Genomic DNA, 21,790 nt, shown 5'->3' on the forward strand with positions numbered 1-21,790 from the left:
CATCCTATATTCTCTAAAGAAAGTTATTTCATCTGATTCCTTTTAGAGCATTTCAAAAGCAAAATTTTTTTTTTTACTCAAATTCCACTGGTTTTAATTTGTAATGCTTGAAGCCATCCTATATTCTCTAAAGAAACTTATTTCATCTAATTCCTTTTAGAGCATTTCAAAAGCAGAAAGTTTTTTTCTCTCAATTACACTTTATTAGTGCTTTGGGAAAGACATGTTTGATGTCAAACAAAAGTGAAAGTCCTCTTTTTCGGCTAACAGCCCCAAACTGACATGAAGAAAGGAAAGCACTGCTGACATTCGAAATCAAGATTTTCTGTTTACTAAACAGGCTCTTTGACCAACTTGTCTACATCACAAAAAGATGTGATATATTGGAAAGACTGCTTGGAGAGTCAGGTGCGGAAAGTGGAGGCATTTCAAAATAAAATCCATTGGTTAAGTTGTCAAGCTTGAAGCAATCTTACTTCCTTTTCAGCATTTAGATGAGATTCTTAATCTCACAATTGCACGAACAGTAGGGCTGGAACAATGGCAAATTTGAGTTTGCACACAGGTAAAACACACCTGCTTTAAGATAGGAAGCTTATTCTTGAGAAGATGAAAACAAGGTACTGCTGAGAGTTGAACTCAGGATCTCCTGTTTACAAGACAGGCGCTTTAACCAACTAAGCCACAGCACCACATGTTCCATAGATGAATATTTATTATTCTGCTTTTTCCGAAAACTGCTATGAAAATTTGTAGCATCTAATGTGTAATTCCACTGGTTTTAATTTGTAATGCTTGAGCCCATCCTATATTCTCTAAAGAAAGTTATTTCATCTGATTCCTTTTAGAGCATTTCAAAAGCAAAATTTTTTTTTTTACTCAAATTCCACTGGTTTTAATTTGTAATGCTTGAAGCCATCCTATATTCTCTAAAGAAACTTATTTCATCTAATTCCTTTTAGAGCATTTCAAATGCAGAAAGTTTTTTTCTCTCAATTACACTTTATTAGTGCTTTGGGAAAGACATGTTTGATGTCAAACAAAAGTGAAAGTCCTCTTTTTCGGCTAACAGCCCCAAACTGACATGAAGAAAGGAAAGCACTGCTGACATTCGAAATCAAGATTTTCTGTTTACTAAACAGGCTCTTTGACCAACTTGTCTACATCACAAAAAGATGTGATATATTGGAAAGACTGCTTGGAGAGTCAGGTGCGGAAAGTGGAGGCATTTCAAAATAAAATCCATTGGTTAAGTTGTCAAGCTTGAAGCAATCTTACTTCCTTTTCAGCATTTAGATGAGATTCTTAATCTCACAATTGCACGAACAGTAGGGCTGGAACAATGGCAAATTTGAGTTTGCACACAGGTAAAACACACCTGCTTTAAGATAGGAAGCTTATTCTTGAGAAGATGAAAACAAGGTACTGCTGAGAGTTGAACTCAGGATCTCCTGTTTACAAGACAGGCGCTTTAACCAACTAAGCCACAGCACCACATGTTCCATAGATGAATATTTATTATTCTGCTTTTTCCGAAAACTGCTATGAAAATTTGTAGCATCTAATGTGTAATTCCACTGGTTTTAATTTGTAATGCTTGAGCCCATCCTATATTCTCTAAAGAAAGTTATTTCATCTGATTCCTTTTAGAGCATTTCAAAAGCAAAATTTTTTTTTTTACTCAAATTCCACTGGTTTTAATTTGTAATGCTTGAAGCCATCCTATATTCTCTAAAGAAACTTATTTCATCTAATTCCTTTTAGAGCATTTCAAAAGCAGAAAGTTTTTTTCTCTCAATTACACTTTATTAGTGCTTTGGGAAAGACATGTTTGATGTCAAACAAAAGTGAAAGTCCTCTTTTTCGGCTAACAGCCCCAAACTGACATGAAGAAGGGAAAGCACTGCAGACATTCGAAATCAAGATTTTCTGTTTACTAAACAGGCTCTTTGACCAACTTGTCTACATCACAAAAAGATGTGATATATTGGAAAGACTGCTTAGAGAGTCAGGTGCGGAAAGTGGAGGCATTTCAAAATAGAATCCATTGGTTAAGTTGTCAAGCTTGAAGCAATCTTACTTCCTTTTCAGCATTTAGATGAGATTCTTAATCTCACAATTGCACTATCAGTAGGGCTGGAACAATGGCAAATTTGAGTTTGCACACAGGTAAAACACGTGCTTTAAGATAGGAAGCTTATTCTTGAGAAGATGAAAAAAAGGTACTGCTGAGAGTTGAACTCAGGATCTCCTGTTTACAAGACAGGCGCTTTAACCAACTAAGCCACAGAACCACATGTTCCGTTGGTGAATATTTATTATTCTGCTTTTTCCAAAAACTGCTATGAAAATTTGTAGCATCTAATGTGTAATTCCACTGGTTTTAATTTGTAATGCTTGAGCCCATCCTATATTCTCTAAAGAAAGTTATTTCATCTGATTCCTTTTAGAGCATTTCAAAAGCAAAATTTTTTTTTTTACTCAAATTCCACTGGTTTTAATTTGTAATGCTTGAAGCCATCCTATATTCTCTAAAGAAACTTATTTCATCTAATTCCTTTTAGAGCATTTCAAAAGCAGAAAGTTTTTTTCTCTCAATTACACTTTATTAGTGCTTTGGGAAAGACATGTTTGATGTCAAACAAAAGTGAAAGTCCTCTTTTTCGGCTAACAGCCCCAAACTGACATGAAGAAGGGAAAGCACTGCAGACATTCGAAATCAAGATTTTCTGTTTACTAAACAGGCTCTTTGACCAACTTGTCTACATCACAAAAAGATGTGATATATTGGAAAGACTGCTTAGAGAGTCAGGTGCGGAAAGTGGAGGCATTTCAAAATAGAATCCATTGGTTAAGTTGTCAAGCTTGAAGCAATCTTACTTCCTTTTCAGCATTTAGATGAGATTCTTAATCTCACAATTGCACTATCAGTAGGGCTGGAACAATGGCAAATTTGAGTTTGCACACAGGTAAAACACGTGCTTTAAGATAGGAAGCTTATTCTTGAGAAGATGAAAACAAGGTACTGCTGAGAGTTGAACTCAGGATCTCCTGTTTACAAGACAGGCGCTTTAACCAACTAAGCCACAGAACCACATGTTCCGTTGGTGAATATTTATTATTCTGCTTTTTCCAAAAACTGCTATGAAAATTTGTAGCATCTAATGTGTAATTCCACTGGTTTTAATTTGTAATGCTTGAGCCCATCCTATATTCTATAAAGAAAGTTATTTCATCTGATTCCTTTTAGAGCATTTCAAAAGCAAAATTTTTTTTTTTACTCAAATTCCACTGGTTTTAATTTGTAATGCTTGAAGCCATCCTATATTCTCTAAAGAAACTTATTTCATCTAATTCCTTTTAGAGCATTTCAAAAGCAGAAAGTTTTTTTCTCTCAATTACACTTTATTAGTGCTTTGGGAAAGACATGTTTGATGTCAAACAAAAGTGAAAGTCCTCTTTTTCGGCTAACAGCCCCAAACTGACATGAAGAAAGGAAAGCACTGCTGACATTCGAAATCAAGATTTTCTGTTTACTAAACAGGCTCTTTGACCAACTTGTCTACATCACAAAAAGATGTGATATATTGGAAAGACTGCTTGGAGAGTCAGGTGCGGAAAGTGGTGGCATTTCAAAATAAAATCCATTGGTTAAGTTGTCAAGCTTGAAGCAATCTTACTTCCTTTTCAGCATTTAGATGAGATTCTTAATCTCACAATTGCACGAACAGTAGGGCTGGAACAATGGCAAATTTGAGTTTGCACACAGGTAAAACACACCTGCTTTAAGATAGGAAGCTTATTCTTGAGAAGATGAAAACAAGGTACTGCTGAGAGTTGAACTCAGGATCTCCTGTTTACAAGACAGGCGCTTTAACCAACTAAGCCACAGCACCACATGTTCCATAGATGAATATTTATTATTCTGCTTTTTCCGAAAACTGCTATGAAAATTTGTAGCATCTAATGTGTAATTCCACTGGTTTTAATTTGTAATGCTTGAGCCCATCCTATATTCTCTAAAGAAAGTTATTTCATCTGATTCCTTTTAGAGCATTTCAAAAGCAAAATTTTTTTTTTTACTCAAATTCCACTGGTTTTAATTTGTAATGCTTGAAGCCATCCTATATTCTCTAAAGAAACTTATTTCATCTAATTCCTTTTAGAGCATTTCAAAAGCAGAAAGTTTTTTTCTCTCAATTACACTTTATTAGTGCTTTGGGAAAGACATGTTTGATGTCAAACAAAAGTGAAAGTCCTCTTTTTCGGCTAACAGCCCCAAACTGACATGAAGAAAGGAAAGCACTGCAGACATTCGAAATCAAGATTTTCTGTTTACTAAACAGGCTCTTTGACCAACTTGTCTACATCACAAAAAGATGTGATATATTGGAAAGACTGCTTAGAGAGTCAGGTGCGGAAAGTGGAGGCATTTCAAAATAAAATCCATTGGTTAAGTTGTCAAGCTTGAAGCAATCTTACTTCCTTTTCAGCATTTAGATGAGATTCTTAATCTCACAATTGCACTATCAGTAGGGCTGGAACAATGGCAAATTTGAGTTTGCACACAGGTAAAACACGTGCTTTAAGATAGGAAGCTTATTCTTGAGAAGATGAAAACAAGGTACTGCTGAGAGTTGAACTCAGGATCTCCTGTTTACAAGACAGGCGCTTTAACCAACTAAGCCACAGCACCACATGTTCCGTAGGTGAATATTTATTATTCTGCTTTTTCCGAAAACTGCTATGAAAATTTGTAGCATCTAATGTGTAATTCCACTGGTTTTAATTTGTAATGCTTGAGCCCATCCTATATTCTCTAAAGAAAGTTATTTCATCTGATTCCTTTTAGAGCATTTCAAAAGCAAAATTTTTTTTTTTACTCAAATTCCACTGGTTTTAATTTGTAATGCTTGAAGCCATCCTATATTCTCTAAAGAAACTTATTTCATCTAATTCCTTTTAGAGCATTTCAAAAGGAGAAAGTTTTTTCTCTCAATTACACTTTATTAGTGCTTTGGGAAAGACATGTTTGATGTCAAACAAAAGTGAAAGTCCTCTTTTTCGGCTAACAGCCCCAAACTGATATGAAGAAAGGAAAGCACTGCTGACATTCGAAATCAAGATATTCTGTTTACTAAACAGGCTCTTTGACCAACTTGTCTACATCACAAAAAGATGTGATATATTGGAAAGACTGCTTAGAGAGTCAGGTGCGGAAAGTGGAGGCATTTCAAAATAAAATCCATTGGTTAAGTTGTCAAGCTTGAAGCAATCTTACTTCCTTTTCAGCATTTAGATGAGATTCTTAATCTCACAATTGCACTATCAGTAGGGATGGAACAATGGCAAATTTGAGTTTGCACACAGGTAAAACACACCTGCTTTAAGATAGGAAGCTTATTCTTGAGAAGATGAAAACAAGGTACTGCTGAGAGTTGAACTCAGGATCTCCTGTTTACAAGACAGGCGCTTTAACCAACTAAGCCACAGCACCACATGTTCCGTTGGTGAATATTTATTATTCTGCTTTTTCCAAAAACTGCTATGAAAATTTGTAGCATCTAATGTGTAATTCCACTGGTTTTAATTTGTAATGCTTGAGCCCATCCTATATTCTCTAAAGAAAGTTATTTCATCTGATTCCTTTTAGAGCATTTCAAAAGCAAAATTTTTTTTTTTACTCAAATTCCACTGGTTTTAATTTGTAATGCTTGAAGCCATCCTATATTCTCTAAAGAAACTTATTTCATCTAATTCCTTTTAGAGCATTTCAAAAGCAGAAAGTTTTTTTCTCTCAATTACACTTTATTAGTGCTTTGGGAAAGACATGTTTGATGTCAAACAAAAGTGAAAGTCCTCTTTTTCGGCTAACAGCCCCAAACTGACATGAAGAAAGGAAAGCACTGCTGACATTCGAAATCAAGATTTTCTGTTTACTAAACAGGCTCTTTGACCAACTTGTCTACATCACAAAAAGATGTGATATATTGGAAAGACTGCTTAGAGAGTCAGGTGCGGAAAGTGGAGGCATTTCAAAATAAAATCCATTGGTTAAGTTGTCAAGCTTGAAGCAATCTTACTTCCTTTTCAGCATTTAGATGAGATTCTTAATCTCACAATTGCACTATCAGTAGGGCTGGAACAATGGCAAATTTGAGTTTGCACACAGGTAAAACACACCTGCTTTAAGATAGGAAGCTTATTCTTGAGAAGATGAAAACAAGGTACTGCTGAGAGTTGAACTCAGGATCTCCTGTTTACAAGACAGGATCTTTAACCAACTAAGCCACAGCACCACATGGTCCGTAGGTGAATATTTATTATTCTGCTTTTTCCGAAAACTGCTATGAAAATTTGTAGCATCTAATGTGTAATTCCACTGGTTTTAATTTGTAATGCTTGAGCCCATCCTATATTCTCTAAAGAAAGTTATTTCATCTGATTCCCTTTAGAGCATTTCAAAAGCAAAATTTTTTTTTTTACTCAAATTCCACTGGTTTTAATTTGTAATGCTTGAGCCCATCCTATATTCTCTAAAGAAAGTTATTTCATCTGATTCCTTTTAGAGCATTTCAAAAGCAAAATTTTTTTTTTACTCAAATTCCACTGGTTTTAATTTGTAATGCTTGAAGCCATCCTATATTCTCTAAAGAAACTTATTTCATCTAATTCCTTTTAGAGCATTTCAAAAGGAGAAAGTTTTTTCTCTCAATTACACTTTATTAGTGCTTTGGGAAAGACATGTTTGATGTCAAACAAAAGTGAAAGTCCTCTTTTTCGGCTAACAGCCCCAAACTGATATGAAGAAAGGAAAGCACTGCTGACATTCGAAATCAAGATATTCTGTTTACTAAACAGGCTCTTTGACCAACTTGTCTACATCACAAAAAGATGTGATATATTGGAAAGACTGCTTAGAGAGTCAGGTGCGGAAAGTGGAGGCATTTCAAAATAAAATCCATTGGTTAAGTTGTCAAGCTTGAAGCAATCTTACTTCCTTTTCAGCATTTAGATGAGATTCTTAATCTCACAATTGCACTATCAGTAGGGCTGGAACAATGGCAAATTTGAGTTTGCACACAGGTAAAACACACCTGCTTTAAGATAGGAAGCTTATTCTTGAGAAGATGAAAACAAGGTACTGCTGAGAGTTGAACTCAGGATCTCCTGTTTACAAGACAGGATCTTTAACCAACTAAGCCACAGCACCACATGGTCCGTAGGTGAATATTTATTATTCTGCTTTTTCCGAAAACTGCTATGAAAATTTGTAGCATCTAATGTGTAATTCCACTGGTTTTAATTTGTAATGCTTGAGCCCATCCTATATTCTCTAAAGAAAGTTATTTCATCTGATTCCCTTTAGAGCATTTCAAAAGCAAAATTTTTTTTTTTACTCAAATTCCACTGGTTTTAATTTGTAATGCTTGAGCCCATCCTATATTCTCTAAAGAAAGTTATTTCATCTGATTCCTTTTAGAGCATTTCAAAAGCAAAATTTTTTTTTTTACTCAAATTCCACTGGTTTTAATTTGTAATGCTTGAAGCCATCCTATATTCTCTAAAGAAACTTATTTCATCTAATTCCTTTTAGAGCATTTCAAAAGGAGAAAGTTTTTTCTCTCAATTACACTTTATTAGTGCTTTGGGAAAGACATGTTTGATGTCAAACAAAAGTGAAAGTCCTCTTTTTCGGCTAACAGCCCCAAACTGATATGAAGAAAGGAAAGCACTGCTGACATTCGAAATCAAGATATTCTGTTTACTAAACAGGCTCTTTGACCAACTTGTCTACATCACAAAAAGATGTGATATATTGGAAAGACTGCTTAGAGAGTCAGGTGCGGAAAGTGGAGGCATTTCAAAATAAAATCCATTGGTTAAGTTGTCAAGCTTGAAGCAATCTTACTTCCTTTTCAGCATTTAGATGAGATTCTTAATCTCACAATTGCACTATCAGTAGGGATGGAACAATGGCAAATTTGAGTTTGCACACAGGTAAAACACACCTGCTTTAAGATAGGAAGCTTATTCTTGAGAAGATGAAAACAAGGTACTGCTGAGAGTTGAACTCAGGATCTCCTGTTTACAAGACAGGCGCTTTAACCAACTAAGCCACAGCACCACATGTTCCGTTGGTGAATATTTATTATTCTGCTTTTTCCAAAAACTGCTATGAAAATTTGTAGCATCTAATGTGTAATTCCACTGGTTTTAATTTGTAATGCTTGAGCCCATCCTATATTCTCTAAAGAAAGTTATTTCATCTGATTCCTTTTAGAGCATTTCAAAAGCAAAATTTTTTTTTTTACTCAAATTCCACTGGTTTTAATTTGTAATGCTTGAAGCCATCCTATATTCTCTAAAGAAACTTATTTCATCTAATTCCTTTTAGAGCATTTCAAAAGCAGAAAGTTTTTTTCTCTCAATTACACTTTATTAGTGCTTTGGGAAAGACATGTTTGATGTCAAACAAAAGTGAAAGTCCTCTTTTTCGGCTAACAGCCCCAAACTGACATGAAGAAAGGAAAGCACTGCTGACATTCGAAATCAAGATTTTCTGTTTACTAAACAGGCTCTTTGACCAACTTGTCTACATCACAAAAAGATGTGATATATTGGAAAGACTGCTTAGAGAGTCAGGTGCGGAAAGTGGAGGCATTTCAAAATAAAATCCATTGGTTAAGTTGTCAAGCTTGAAGCAATCTTACTTCCTTTTCAGCATTTAGATGAGATTCTTAATCTCACAATTGCACGAACAGTAGGGCTGGAACAATGGCAAATTTGAGTTTGCACACAGGTAAAACACACCTGCTTTAAGATAGGAAGCTTATTCTTGAGAAGATGAAAACAAGGTACTGCTGAGAGTTGAACTCAGGATCTCCTGTTTACAAGACAGGCGCTTTAACCAACTAAGCCACAGCACTACATGTTCCATAGGTGAATATTTATTATTCTGCTTTTTCCGAAAACTGCTATGAAAATTTGTAGCATCTAATGTGTAATTCCACTGGTTTTAATTTGTAATGCTTGAGCCCATCCTATATTCTCTAAAGAAAGTTATTTCATCTGATTCCTTTTAGAGCATTTCAAAAGCAAAATTTTTTTTTTTACTCAAATTCCACTGGTTTTAATTTGTAATGCTTGAAGCCATCCTATATTCTCTAAAGAAACTTATTTCATCTAATTCCTTTTAGAGCATTTCAAAAGCAGAAAGTTTTTTTCTCTCAATTACACTTTATTAGTGCTTTGGGAAAGACATGTTTGATGTCAAACAAAAGTGAAAGTCCTCTTTTTCGGCTAACAGCCCCAAACTGACATGAAGAAAGGAAAGCACTGCTGACATTCGAAATCAAGATTTTCTGTTTACTAAACAGGCTCTTTGACCAACTTGTCTACATCACAAAAAGATGTGATATATTGGAAAGACTGCTTAGAGAGTCAGGTGCGGAAAGTGGAGGCATTTCAAAATAAAATCCATTGGTTAAGTTGTCAAGCTTGAAGCAATCTTACTTCCTTTTCAGCATTTAGATGAGATTCTTAATCTCACAATTGCACTATCAGTAGGGCTGGAACAATGGCAAATTTGAGTTTGCACACAGTTAAAACACACCTGCTTTAAGATAGGAAGCTTATTCTTGAGAAGATGTAGCATCTTGGTTAAGTTGGTTAAGTTGTCAAGCTTGAAGCAATCTTACTTCCTTTTCAGCATTTAGATGAGATTCTTAATCTCACAATTGCACTATCAGTAGGGCTGGAACAATGGCAAATTTGAGTTTGCACACAGGTAAAACACCTGCTTTAAGATAGGAAGCTTATTCTTGAGAAGACAAAAACAATGTACTGCTGAGAGTTGAACTCTGGATCTCCTGTTTACAAGACAGGCGCTTTAACCAACTAAGCCACAGCACCACATGTTCCATAGGTGAATATTTATTATTCTGCTTTTTCCGGAAACTGCTATGAAAATTTGTAGCATCTAATGTGTAATTCCACTGGTTTTAATTTGTAATGCTTGAGCCCATCCTATATTCTCTAAAGAAAGTTATTTCATCTGATTCCTTTTAGAGCATTTCAAAAGCAAAATTTTTTTTTTTACTCAAATTCCACTGGTTTTAATTTGTAATGCTTGAAGCCATCCTATATTCTCTAAAGAAACTTATTTCATCTAATTCCTTTTAGAGCATTTCAAAAGCAGAAAGTTTTTTTCTCTCAATTACACTTTATTAGTGCTTTGGGAAAGACATGTTTGATGTCAAACAAAAGTGAAAGTCCTCTTTTTCGGCTAACAGCCCCAAACTGACATGAAGAAAGGAAAGCACTGCTGACATTCGAAATCAAGATTTTCTGTTTACTAAACAGGCTCTTTGACCAACTTGTCTACATCACAAAAAGATGTGATATATTGGAAAGACTGCTTAGAGAGTCAGGTGCGGAAAGTGGAGGCATTTCAAAATAAAATCCATTGGTTAAGTTGTCAAGCTTGAAGCAATCTTACTTCCTTTTCAGCATTTAGATGAGATTCTTAATCTCACAATTGCACTATCAGTAGGGCTGGAACAATGGCAAATTTGAGTTTGCACACAGGTAAAACACACCTGCTTTAAGATAGGAAGCTTATTCTTGAGAAGATGAAAACAAGGTACTGCTGAGAGTTGAACTCAGGATCTCCTGTTTACAAGACAGGCTCTTTAACCAACTAAGCCACAGCACCACATGTTCCGTAGGTGAATATTTATTATTCTGCTTTTTCCGAAAACTGCTATGAAAATTTGTAGCATCTAATGTGTAATTCCACTGGTTTTAATTTGTAATGCTTGAGCCCATCCTATATTCTCTAAAGAAAGTTATTTCATCTGATTCCCTTTAGAGCATTTCAAAAGCAAAATTTTTTTTTTTACTCAAATTCCACTGGTTTTAATTTGTAATGCTTGAGCCCATCCTATATTCTCTAAAGAAAGTTATTTCATCTGATTCCTTTTAGAGCATTTCAAAAGCAAAATTTTTTTTTTTACTCAAATTCCACTGGTTTTAATTTGTAATGCTTGAAGCCATCCTATATTCTCTAAAGAAACTTATTTCATCTAATTCCTTTTAGAGCATTTCAAAAGGAGAAAGTTTTTCCTCTCAATTACACTTTTTTAGTGCTTTGGGAAAGACATGTTTGATGTCAAACAAAAGTGAAAGTCCTCTTTTTCGGCTAACAGCCCCAAACTGATATGAAGAAAGGAAAGCACTGCTGACATTCGAAATCAAGATTTTCTGTTTACTAAACAGGCTCTTTGACCAACTTGTCTACATCACAAAAAGATGTGATATATTGGAAAGACTGCTTAGAGAGTCAGGTGCGGAAAGTGGAGGCATTTCAAAATAAAATCCATTGGTTAAGTTGTCAAGCTTGAAGCAATCTTACTTCCTTTTCAGCATTTAGATGAGATTCTTAATCTCACAATTGCACTATCAGTAGGGCTGGAACAATGGCAAATTTGAGTTTGCACACAGGTAAAACACACCTGCTTTAAGATAGGAAGCTTATTCTTGAGAAGATGAAAACAAGGTACTGCTGAGAGTTGAACTCAGGATCTCCTGTTTACAAGACAGGCGCTTTAACCAACTAAGCCACAGCACTACATGTTCCATAGGTGAATATTTATTATTCTGCTTTTTCCGAAAACTGCTATGAAAATTTGTAGCATCTAATGTGTAATTCCACTGGTTTTAATTTGTAATGCTTGAGCCCATCCTATATTCTCTAAAGAAAGTTATTTCATCTGATTCCTTTTAGAGCATTTCAAAAGCAAAATTTTTTTTTTTACTCAAATTCCACTGGTTTTAATTTGTAATGCTTGAAGCCATCCTATATTCTCTAAAGAAACTTATTTCATCTAATTCCTTTTAGAGCATTTCAAAAGCAGAAAGTTTTTTTCTCTCAATTACACTTTATTAGTGCTTTGGGAAAGACATGTTTGATGTCAAACAAAAGTGAAAGTCCTCTTTTTCGGCTAACAGCCCCAAACTGACATGAAGAAAGGAAAGCACTGCTGACATTCGAAATCAAGATTTTCTGTTTACTAAACAGGCTCTTTGACCAACTTGTCTACATCACAAAAAGATGTGATATATTGGAAAGACTGCTTAGAGAGTCAGGTGCGGAAAGTGGAGGCATTTCAAAATAAAATCCATTGGTTAAGTTGTCAAGCTTGAAGCAATCTTACTTCCTTTTCAGCATTTAGATGAGATTCTTAATCTCACAATTGCACTATCAGTAGGGCTGGAACAATGGCAAATTTGAGTTTGCACACAGGTAAAACACACCTGCTTTAAGATAGGAAGCTTATTCTTGAGAAGATGTAGCATCTTGGTTAAGTTGGTTAAGTTGTCAAGCTTGAAGCAATCTTACTTCCTTTTCAGCATTTAGATGAGATTCTTAATCTCACAATTGCACTATCAGTAGGGCTGGAACAATGGCAAATTTGAGTTTGCACACAGGTAAAACACCTGCTTTAAGATAGGAAGCTTATTCTTGAGAAGACAAAAACAATGTACTGCTGAGAGTTGAACTCTGGATCTCCTGTTTACAAGACAGGCGCTTTAACCAACTAAGCCACAGCACCACATGTTCCATAGGTGAATATTTATTATTCTGCTTTTTCCGGAAACTGCTATGAAAATTTGTAGCATCTAATGTGTAATTCCACTGGTTTTAATTTGTAATGCTTGAGCCCATCCTATATTCTCTAAAGAAAGTTATTTCATCTGATTCCTTTTAGAGCATTTCCAAAGCAAAATTTTTTTTTTTACTCAAATTCCACTGGTTTTAATTTGTAATGCTTGAAGCCATCCTATATTCTCTAAAGAAACTTATTTCATCTAATTCCTTTTAGAGCATTTCAAAAGCAGAAAGTTTTTTTCTCTCAATTACACTTTATTAGTGCTTTGGGAAAGACATGTTTGATGTCAAACAAAAGTGAAAGTCCTCTTTTTCGGCTAACAGCCCCAAACTGACATGAAGAAAGGAAAGCACTGCTGACATTCGAAATCAAGATTTTCTGTTTACTAAACAGGCTCTTTGACCAACTTGTCTACATCACAAAAAGATGTGATATATTGGAAAGACTGCTTAGAGAGTCAGGTGCGGAAAGTGGAGGCATTTCAAAATAAAATCCATTGGTTAAGTTGTCAAGCTTGAAGCAATCTTACTTCCTTTTCAGCATTTAGATGAGATTCTTAATCTCACAATTGCACTATCAGTAGGGCTGGAACAATGGCAAATTTGAGTTTGCACACAGGTAAAACACACCTGCTTTAAGATAGGTAGCTTATTCTTGAGAAGATGAAAACAAGGTACTGCTGAGAGTTGAACTCAGGATCTCCTGTTTACAAGACAGGCGCTTTAACCAACTAAGCCACAGCACCACATGTTCCGTTGGTGAATATTTATTATTCTGCTTTTTCCAAAAACTGCTATGAAAATTTGTAGCATCTAATGTGTAATTCCACTGGTTTTAATTTGTAATGCTTGAGCCCATCCTATATTCTCTAAAGAAAGTTATTTCATCTGATTCCTTTTAGAGCATTTCAAAAGCAAAATTTTTTTTTTTACTCAAATTCCACTGGTTTTAATTTGTAATGCTTGAAGCCATCCTATATTCTCTAAAGAAACTTATTTCATCTAATTCCTTTTAGAGCATTTCAAAAGGAGAAAGTTTTTCCTCTCAATTACACTTTTTTAGTGCTTTGGGAAAGACATGTTTGATGTCAAACAAAAGTGAAAGTCCTCTTTTTCGGCTAACAGCCCCAAACTGACATGAAGAAAGGAAAGCACTGCTGACATTCGAAATCAAGATTTTCTGTTTACTAAACAGGCTCTTTGACCAACTTGTCTACATCACAAAAAGATGTGATATATTGGAAAGACTGCTTAGAGAGTCAGGTGCGGAAAGTGGAGGCATTTCAAAATAAAATCCATTGGTTAAGTTGTCAAGCTTGAAGCAATCTTACTTCCTTTTCAGCATTTAGATGAGATTCTTAATCTCACAATTGCACTATCAGTAGGGCTGGAACAATGGCAAATTTGAGTTTGCACACAGTTAAAACACACCTGCTTTAAGATAGGAAGCTTATTCTTGAGAAGATGTAGCATCTTGGTTAAGTTGGTTAAGTTGTCAAGCTTGAAGCAATCTTACTTCCTTTTCAGCATTTAGATGAGATTCTTAATCTCACAATTGCACTATCAGTAGGGCTGGAACAATGGCAAATTTGAGTTTGCACACAGGTAAAACACCTGCTTTAAGATAGGAAGCTTATTCTTGAGAAGACAAAAACAATGTACTGCTGAGAGTTGAACTCTGGATCTCCTGTTTACAAGACAGGCGCTTTAACCAACTAAGCCACAGCACCACATGTTCCATAGGTGAATATTTATTATTCTGCTTTTTCCGGAAACTGCTATGAAAATTTGTAGCATCTAATGTGTAATTCCACTGGTTTTAATTTGTAATGCTTGAGCCCATCCTATATTCTCTAAAGAAAGTTATTTCATCTGATTCCTTTTAGAGCATTTCAAAAGCAAAATTTTTTTTTTTACTCAAATTCCACTGGTTTTAATTTGTAATGCTTGAAGCCATCCTATATTCTCTAAAGAAACTTATTTCATCTAATTCCTTTTAGAGCATTTCAAAAGCAGAAAGTTTTTTTCTCTCAATTACACTTTATTAGTGCTTTGGGAAAGACATGTTTGATGTCAAACAAAAGTGAAAGTCCTCTTTTTCGGCTAACAGCCCCAAACTGACATGAAGAAAGGAAAGCACTGCTGACATTCGAAATCAAGATTTTCTGTTTACTAAACAGGCTCTTTGACCAACTTGTCTACATCACAAAAAGATGTGATATATTGGAAAGACTGCTTAGAGAGTCAGGTGCGGAAAGTGGAGGCATTTCAAAATAAAATCCATTGGTTAAGTTGTCAAGCTTGAAGCAATCTTACTTCCTTTTCAGCATTTAGATGAGATTCTTAATCTCACAATTGCACTATCAGTAGGGCTGGAACAATGGCAAATTTGAGTTTGCACACAGGTAAAACACACCTGCTTTAAGATAGGAAGCTTATTCTTGAGAAGATGTAGCATCTTGGTTAAGTTGGTTAAGTTGTCAAGCTTGAAGCAATCTTACTTCCTTTTCAGCATTTAGATGAGATTCTTAATCTCACAATTGCACTATCAGTAGGGCTGGAACAATGGCAAATTTGAGTTTGCACACAGGTAAAACACCTGCTTTAAGATAGGAAGCTTATTCTTGAGAAGACAAAAACAATGTACTGCTGAGAGTTGAACTCTGGATCTCCTGTTTACAAGACAGGCGCTTTAACCAACTAAGCCACAGCACCACATGTTCCATAGGTGAATATTTATTATTCTGCTTTTTCCGGAAACTGCTATGAAAATTTGTAGCATCTAATGTGTAATTCCACTGGTTTTAATTTGTAATGCTTGAGCCCATCCTATATTCTCTAAAGAAAGTTATTTCATCTGATTCCTTTTAGAGCATTTCAAAAGCAAAATTTTTTTTTTTACTCAAATTCCACTGGTTTTAATTTGTAATGCTTGAAGCCATCCTATATTCTCTAAAGAAACTTATTTCATCTAATTCCTTTTAGAGCATTTCAAAAGCAGAAAGTTTTTTTCTCTCAATTACACTTTATTAGTGCTTTGGGAAAGACATGTTTGATGTCAAACAAAAGTGAAAGTCCTCTTTTTCGGCTAACAGCCCCAAACTGACATGAAGAAAGGAAAGCACTGCTGACATTCGAAATCAAGATTTTCTGTTTACTAAACAGGCTCTTTGACCAACTTGTCTACATCACAAAAAGATGTGATATATTGGAAAGACTGCTTAGAGAGTCAGGTGCGGAAAGTGGAGGCATTTCAAAATAAAATCCATTGGTTAAGTTGTCAAGCTTGAAGCAATCTTACTTCCTTTTCAGCATTTAGATGAGATTCTTAATCTCACAATTGCACTATCAGTAGGGCTGGAACAATGGCAAATTTGAGTTTGCACACAGGTAAAACACACCTGCTTTAAGATAGGAAGCTTATTCTTGAGAAGATGAAAACAAGGTACTGCTGAGAGTTGAACTCAGGATCTCCTGTTTACAAGACAGGCTCTTTAACCAACTAAGCCACAGCACCACATGTTCCGTAGGTGAATATTTATTATTCTGCTTTTTCCGAAAACTGCTATGAAAATTTGTAGCATCTAATGTGTAATTCCACTGGTTTTAATTTGTAATGCTTGAGCCCATCCTATATTCTCTAAAGAAAGTTATTTCATCTGATTCCCTTTAGAGCATTTCAAAAGCAAAATTTTTTTTTTTACTCAAATTCCACTGGTTTTAATTTGTAATGCTTGAGCCCATCCTATATTCTCTAAAGAAAGTTATTTCATCTGATTCCTTTTAGAGCATTTCAAAAGCAAAATTTTTTTTTTTACTCAAATTCCACTGGTTTTAATTTGTAATGCTTGAAGCCATCCTATATTCTCTAAAGAAACTTATTTCATCTAATTCCTTTTAGAGCATTTCAAAAGGAGAAAGTTTTTCCTCTCAATTACACTTTTTTAGTGCTTTGGGAAAGACATGTTTGATGTCAAACAAAAGTGAAAGTCCTCTTTTTCGGCTAACAGCCCCAAACTGATATGAAGAAAGGAAAGCACTGCTGACATTCGAAATCAAGATTTTCTGTTTACTAAACAGGCTCTTTGACCAACTTGTCTACATCACAAAAAGATGTGATATATTGGAAAGACTGCTTAGAGAGTCAGGTGCGGAAAGTGGAGGCATTTCAAAATAAAATCCATTGGTTAAGTTGTCAAGCTTGAAGCAATCTTACTTCCTTTTCAGCATTTAGATGAGATTCTTAATCTCACAATTGCACTATCAGTAGGGCTGGAACAATGGCAAATTTGAGTTTGCACACAGGTAAAACACACCTGCTTTAAGATAGGTAGCTTATTCTTGAGAAGATGAAAACAAGGTACTGCTGAGAGTTGAACTCAGGATCTCCTGTTTACAAGACAGGCGCTTTAACCAACTAAGCCACAGCACCACATGTTCCGTTGGTGAATATTTATTATTCTGCTTTTTCCAAAAACTGCTATGAAAATTTGTAGCATCTAATGTGTAATTCCACTGGTTTTAATTTGTAATGCTTGAGCCCATCCTATATTCTCTAAAGAAAGTTATTTCATCTGATTCCTTTTAGAGCATTTCAAAAGCAAAATTTTTTTTTTTACTCAAATTCCACTGGTTTTAATTTGTAATGCTTGAAGCCATCCTATATTCTCTAAAGAAACTTATTTCATCTAATTCCTTTTAGAGCATTTCAAAAGCAGAAAGTTTTTTTCTCTCAATTACACTTTATTAGTGCTTTGGGAAAGACATGTTTGATGTCAAACAAAAGTGAAAGTCCTCTTTTTCGGCTAACAGCCCCAAACTGACATGAAGAAAGGAAAGCACTGCTGACATTCGAAATCAAGATTTTCTGTTTACTAAACAGGCTCTTTGACCAACTTGTCTACATCACAAAAAGATGTGATATATTGGAAAGACTGCTTAGAGAGTCAGGTGCGGAAAGTGGAGGCATTTCAAAATAAAATCCATTGGTTAAGTTGTCAAGCTTGAAGCAATCTTACTTCCTTTTCAGCATTTAGATGAGATTCTTAATCTCACAATTGCACTATCAGTAGGGCTGGAACAATGGCAAATTTGAGTTTGCACACAGGTAAAACACACCTGCTTTAAGATAGGTAGCTTATTCTTGAGAAGATGAAAACAAGGTACTGCTGAGAGTTGAACTCAGGATCTCCTGTTTACAAGACAGGCGCTTTAACCAACTAAGCCACAGCACCACATGTTCCGTTGGTGAATATTTATTATTCTGCTTTTTCCAAAAACTGCTATGAAAATTTGTAGCATCTAATGTGTAATTCCACTGGTTTTAATTTGTAATGCTTGAGCCCATCCTATATTCTCTAAAGAAAGTTATTTCATCTGATTCCTTTTAGAGCATTTCAAAAGCAAAATTTTTTTTTTTACTCAAATTCCACTGGTTTTAATTTGTAATGCTTGAAGCCATCCTATATTCTCTAAAGAAACTTATTTCATCTAATTCCTTTTAGAGCATTTCAAAAGCAGAAAGTTTTTTTCTCTCAATTACACTTTATTAGTGCTTTGGGAAAGACATGTTTGATGTCAAACAAAAGTGAAAGTCCTCTTTTTCGGCTAACAGCCCCAAACTGACATGAAGAAAGGAAAGCACTGCTGACATTCGAAATCAAGATTTTCTGTTTACTAAACAGGCTCTTTGACCAACTTGTCTACATCACAAAAAGATGTGATATATTGGAAAGACTGCTTAGAGAGTCAGGTGCGGAAAGTGGAGGCATTTCAAAATAAAATCCATTGGTTAAGTTGTCAAGCTTGAAGCAATCTCACTTCCTTTTCAGCATTTAGATGAGATTCTTAATCTCACAATTGCACTATCAGTAGGGATGGAACAATGGCAAATTTGAGTTTGCACACAGGTAAAACACACCTGCTTTAAGATAGGAAGCTTATTCTTGAGAAGATGAAAACAAGGTACTGCTGAGAGTTGAACTCAGGATCTCCTGTTTACAAGACAGGCGCTTTAACCAACTAAGCCACAGCACCACTTGTTCCGTTGGTGAATATTTATTATTCTGCTTTTTCCAAAAACTGCTATGAAAATTTGTAGCATCTAATGTGTAATTCCACTGGTTTTAATTTGTAATGCTTGAGCCCATCCTATATTCTCTAAAGAAAGTTATTTCATCTGATTCCTTTTAGAGCATTTCAAAAGCAAAATTTTTTTTTTTACTCAAATTCCACTGGTTTTAATTTGTAATGCTTGAAGCCATCCTATATTCTCTAAAGAAACTTATTTCATCTAATTCCTTTTAGAGCATTTCAAAAGCAGAAAGTTTTTTTCTCTCAATTACACTTTATTAGTGCTTTGGGAAAGACATGTTTGATGTCAAACAAAAGTGAAAGTCCTCTTTTTCGGCTAACAGCCCCAAACTGACATGAAGAAAGGAAAGCACTGCTGACATTCGAAATCAAGATTTTCTGTTTACTAAACAGGCTCTTTGACCAACTTGTCTACATCACAAAAAGATGTGATATATTGGAAAGACTGCTTGGAGAGTCAGGTGCGGAAAGTGGAGGCATTTCAAAATAAAATCCATTGGTTAAGTTGTCAAGCTTGAAGCAATCTTACTTCCTTTTCAGCATTTAGATGAGATTCTTAATCTCACAATTGCACGAACAGTAGGGCTGGAACAATGGCAAATTTGAGTTTGCACACAGGTAAAACACACCTGCTTTAAGATAGGAAGCTTATTCTTGAGAAGATGAAAACAAGGTACTGCTGAGAGTTGAACTCAGGATCTCCTGTTTACAAGACAGGCGCTTTAACCAACTAAGCCACAGCACTACATGTTCCATAGGTGAATATTTATTATTCTGCTTTTTCTGAAAACTGCTATGAAAATTTGTAGCATCTAATGTGTAATTCCACTGGTTTTAATTTGTAATGCTTGAGCCCATCCTATATTCTCTAAAGAAAGTTATTTCATCTGATTCCTTTTAGAGCATTTCAAAAGCAAAATTTTTTTTTTTACTCAAATTCCACTGGTTTTAATTTGTAATGCTTGAAGCCATCCTATATTCTCTAAAGAAACTTATTTCATCTAATTCCTTTTAGAGCATTTCAAAAGCAGAAAGTTTTTTTCTCTCAATTACACTTTATTAGTGTTTTGGGAAAGACATGTTTGATGTCAAACAAAAGTGAAAGTCCTCTTTTTCGGCTAACAGCCCCAAACTGACATGAAGAAAGGAAAGCACTGCTGACATTCGAAATCAAGATTTTCTGTTTACTAAACAGGCTCTTTGACCAACTTGTCTACATCACAAAAAGATGTGATATATTGGAAAGACTGCTTAGAGAGTCAGGTGCGGAAAGTGGAGGCATTTCAAAATAAAATCCATTGGTTAAGTTGTCAAGCTTGAAGCAATCTTACTTCCTTTTCAGCATTTAGATGAGATTCTTAATCTCACAATTGCACTATCAGTAGGGCTGGAACAATGGCAAATTTGAGTTTGCACACAGGTAAAACACACCTGCTTTAAGATAGGAAGCTTATTCTTGAGAAGATGAAAACAAGGTACTGCTGAGAGTTGAACTCAGGATCTCCTGTTTACAAGACAGGCGCTTTAACCAACTAAGCCACAGCACTACATGTTCCATAGGTGAATATTTATTATTCTGCTTTTTCCGAAAACTGCTATGAAAATTTGTAGCATCTAATGTGTAATTCCACTGGTTTTAATTTGTAATGCTTGAGCCCATCCTATATTCTCTAAAGAAAGTTATTTCATCTGATTCCTTTTAGAGCATTTCAAAAGCAAAATTTTTTTTTTTACTCAAATTCCACTGGTTTTAATTTGTAATGCTTGAAGCCATCCTATATTCTCTAAAGAAACTTATTTCATCTAATTCCTTTTAGAGCATTTCAAAAGCAGAAAGTTTTTTTCTCTCAATTACACTTTATTAGTGCTTTGGGAAAGACATGTTTGATGTCAAACAAAAGTGAAAGTCCTCTTTTTCGGCTAACAGCCCCAAACTGACATGAAGAAAGGAAAGCACTGCTGACATTCGAAATCAAGATTTTCTGTTTACTAAACAGGCTCTTTGACCAACTTGTCTACATCACAAAAAGATGTGATATATTGGAAAGACTGCTTAGAGAGTCAGGTGCGGAAAGTGGAGGCATTTCAAAATAAAATCCATTGGTTAAGTTGTCAAGCTTGAAGCAATCTTACTTCCTTTTCAGCATTTAGATGAGATTCTTAATCTCACAATTGCACTATCAGTAGGGCTGGAACAATGGCAAATTTGAGTTTGCACACAGGTAAAACACACCTGCTTTAAGATAGGAAGCTTATTCTTGAGAAGATGAAAACAAGGTACTGCTGAGAGTTGAACTCAGGATCTCCTGTTTACAAGACAGGCGCTTTAACCAACTAAGCCACAGCACTACATGTTCCATAGGTGAATATTTATTATTCTGCTTTTTCCGAAAACTGCTATGAAAATTTGTAGCATCTAATGTGTAATTCCACTGGTTTTAATTTGTAATGCTTGAGCCCATCCTATATTCTCTAAAGAAAGTTATTTCATCTGATTCCTTTTAGAGCATTTCAAAAGCAAAATTTTTTTTTTTACTCAAATTCCACTGGTTTTAATTTGTAATGCTTGAAGCCATCCTATATTCTCTAAAGAAACTTATTTCATCTAATTCCTTTTAGAGCATTTCAAAAGCAGAAAGTTTTTTTCTCTCAATTACACTTTATTAGTGCTTTGGGAAAGACATGTTTGATGTCAAACAAAAGTGAAAGTCCTCTTTTTCGGCTAACAGCCCCAAACTGACATGAAGAAAGGAAAGCACTGCTGACATTCGAAATCAAGATTTTCTGTTTACTAAACAGGCTCTTTGACCAACTTGTCTACATCACAAAAAGATGTGATATATTGGAAAGACTGCTTAGAGAGTCAGGTGCGGAAAGTGGAGACATTTCAAAATAAAATCCATTGGTTAAGTTGTCAAGCTTGAAGCAATCTTACTTCCTTTTCAGCATTTAGATGAGATTCTTAATCTCACAATTGCACTATCAGTAGGGCTGGAACAATGGCAAATTTGAGTTTGCACACAG

The 21,790-nt window shown here is 35.1% G+C and overlaps 10 non-coding genes across 10 annotated transcripts; all 10 read right to left on the reverse strand.

Moving 5' to 3' along the window:
- Window positions 1-618: 618 nt before the first annotated feature.
- On the reverse strand, window positions 619-692 carry TRNAT-UGU (transfer RNA threonine (anticodon UGU)). Its single transcript has one exon. It is a non-coding gene; the product is annotated as a tRNA-Thr (tRNA).
- Window positions 693-1,420: 728 nt separating this feature from the next.
- On the reverse strand, window positions 1,421-1,494 carry TRNAT-UGU (transfer RNA threonine (anticodon UGU)). Its single transcript has one exon. It is a non-coding gene; the product is annotated as a tRNA-Thr (tRNA).
- A 2,328-nt stretch (window positions 1,495-3,822) lies between these two features.
- On the reverse strand, window positions 3,823-3,896 carry TRNAT-UGU (transfer RNA threonine (anticodon UGU)). The gene has a single exon. It is a non-coding gene; the product is annotated as a tRNA-Thr (tRNA).
- A 726-nt stretch (window positions 3,897-4,622) lies between these two features.
- On the reverse strand, window positions 4,623-4,696 carry TRNAT-UGU (transfer RNA threonine (anticodon UGU)). Its single transcript has one exon. It is a non-coding gene; the product is annotated as a tRNA-Thr (tRNA).
- A 727-nt stretch (window positions 4,697-5,423) lies between these two features.
- On the reverse strand, window positions 5,424-5,497 carry TRNAT-UGU (transfer RNA threonine (anticodon UGU)). The gene has a single exon. It is a non-coding gene; the product is annotated as a tRNA-Thr (tRNA).
- Window positions 5,498-8,054: 2,557 nt separating this feature from the next.
- On the reverse strand, window positions 8,055-8,128 carry TRNAT-UGU (transfer RNA threonine (anticodon UGU)). Its single transcript has one exon. It is a non-coding gene; the product is annotated as a tRNA-Thr (tRNA).
- Window positions 8,129-13,345: 5,217 nt separating this feature from the next.
- On the reverse strand, window positions 13,346-13,419 carry TRNAT-UGU (transfer RNA threonine (anticodon UGU)). The gene has a single exon. It is a non-coding gene; the product is annotated as a tRNA-Thr (tRNA).
- Window positions 13,420-17,031: 3,612 nt separating this feature from the next.
- Window positions 17,032-17,105, reverse strand: TRNAT-UGU (transfer RNA threonine (anticodon UGU)). The gene has a single exon. It is a non-coding gene; the product is annotated as a tRNA-Thr (tRNA).
- A 728-nt stretch (window positions 17,106-17,833) lies between these two features.
- Window positions 17,834-17,907, reverse strand: TRNAT-UGU (transfer RNA threonine (anticodon UGU)). The gene has a single exon. It is a non-coding gene; the product is annotated as a tRNA-Thr (tRNA).
- A 728-nt stretch (window positions 17,908-18,635) lies between these two features.
- On the reverse strand, window positions 18,636-18,709 carry TRNAT-UGU (transfer RNA threonine (anticodon UGU)). The gene has a single exon. It is a non-coding gene; the product is annotated as a tRNA-Thr (tRNA).
- Between the last annotated feature and the right edge of the window lie 3,081 nt (window positions 18,710-21,790).

This window comes from Dendrobates tinctorius, unplaced genomic scaffold (assembly GCF_039654945.1).
Source record: "Dendrobates tinctorius isolate UK_male_01 unplaced genomic scaffold, ASM3965494v1 ptg000254l, whole genome shotgun sequence".
Classification (NCBI taxonomy): domain Eukaryota; kingdom Metazoa; phylum Chordata; class Amphibia; order Anura; family Dendrobatidae; genus Dendrobates; species Dendrobates tinctorius.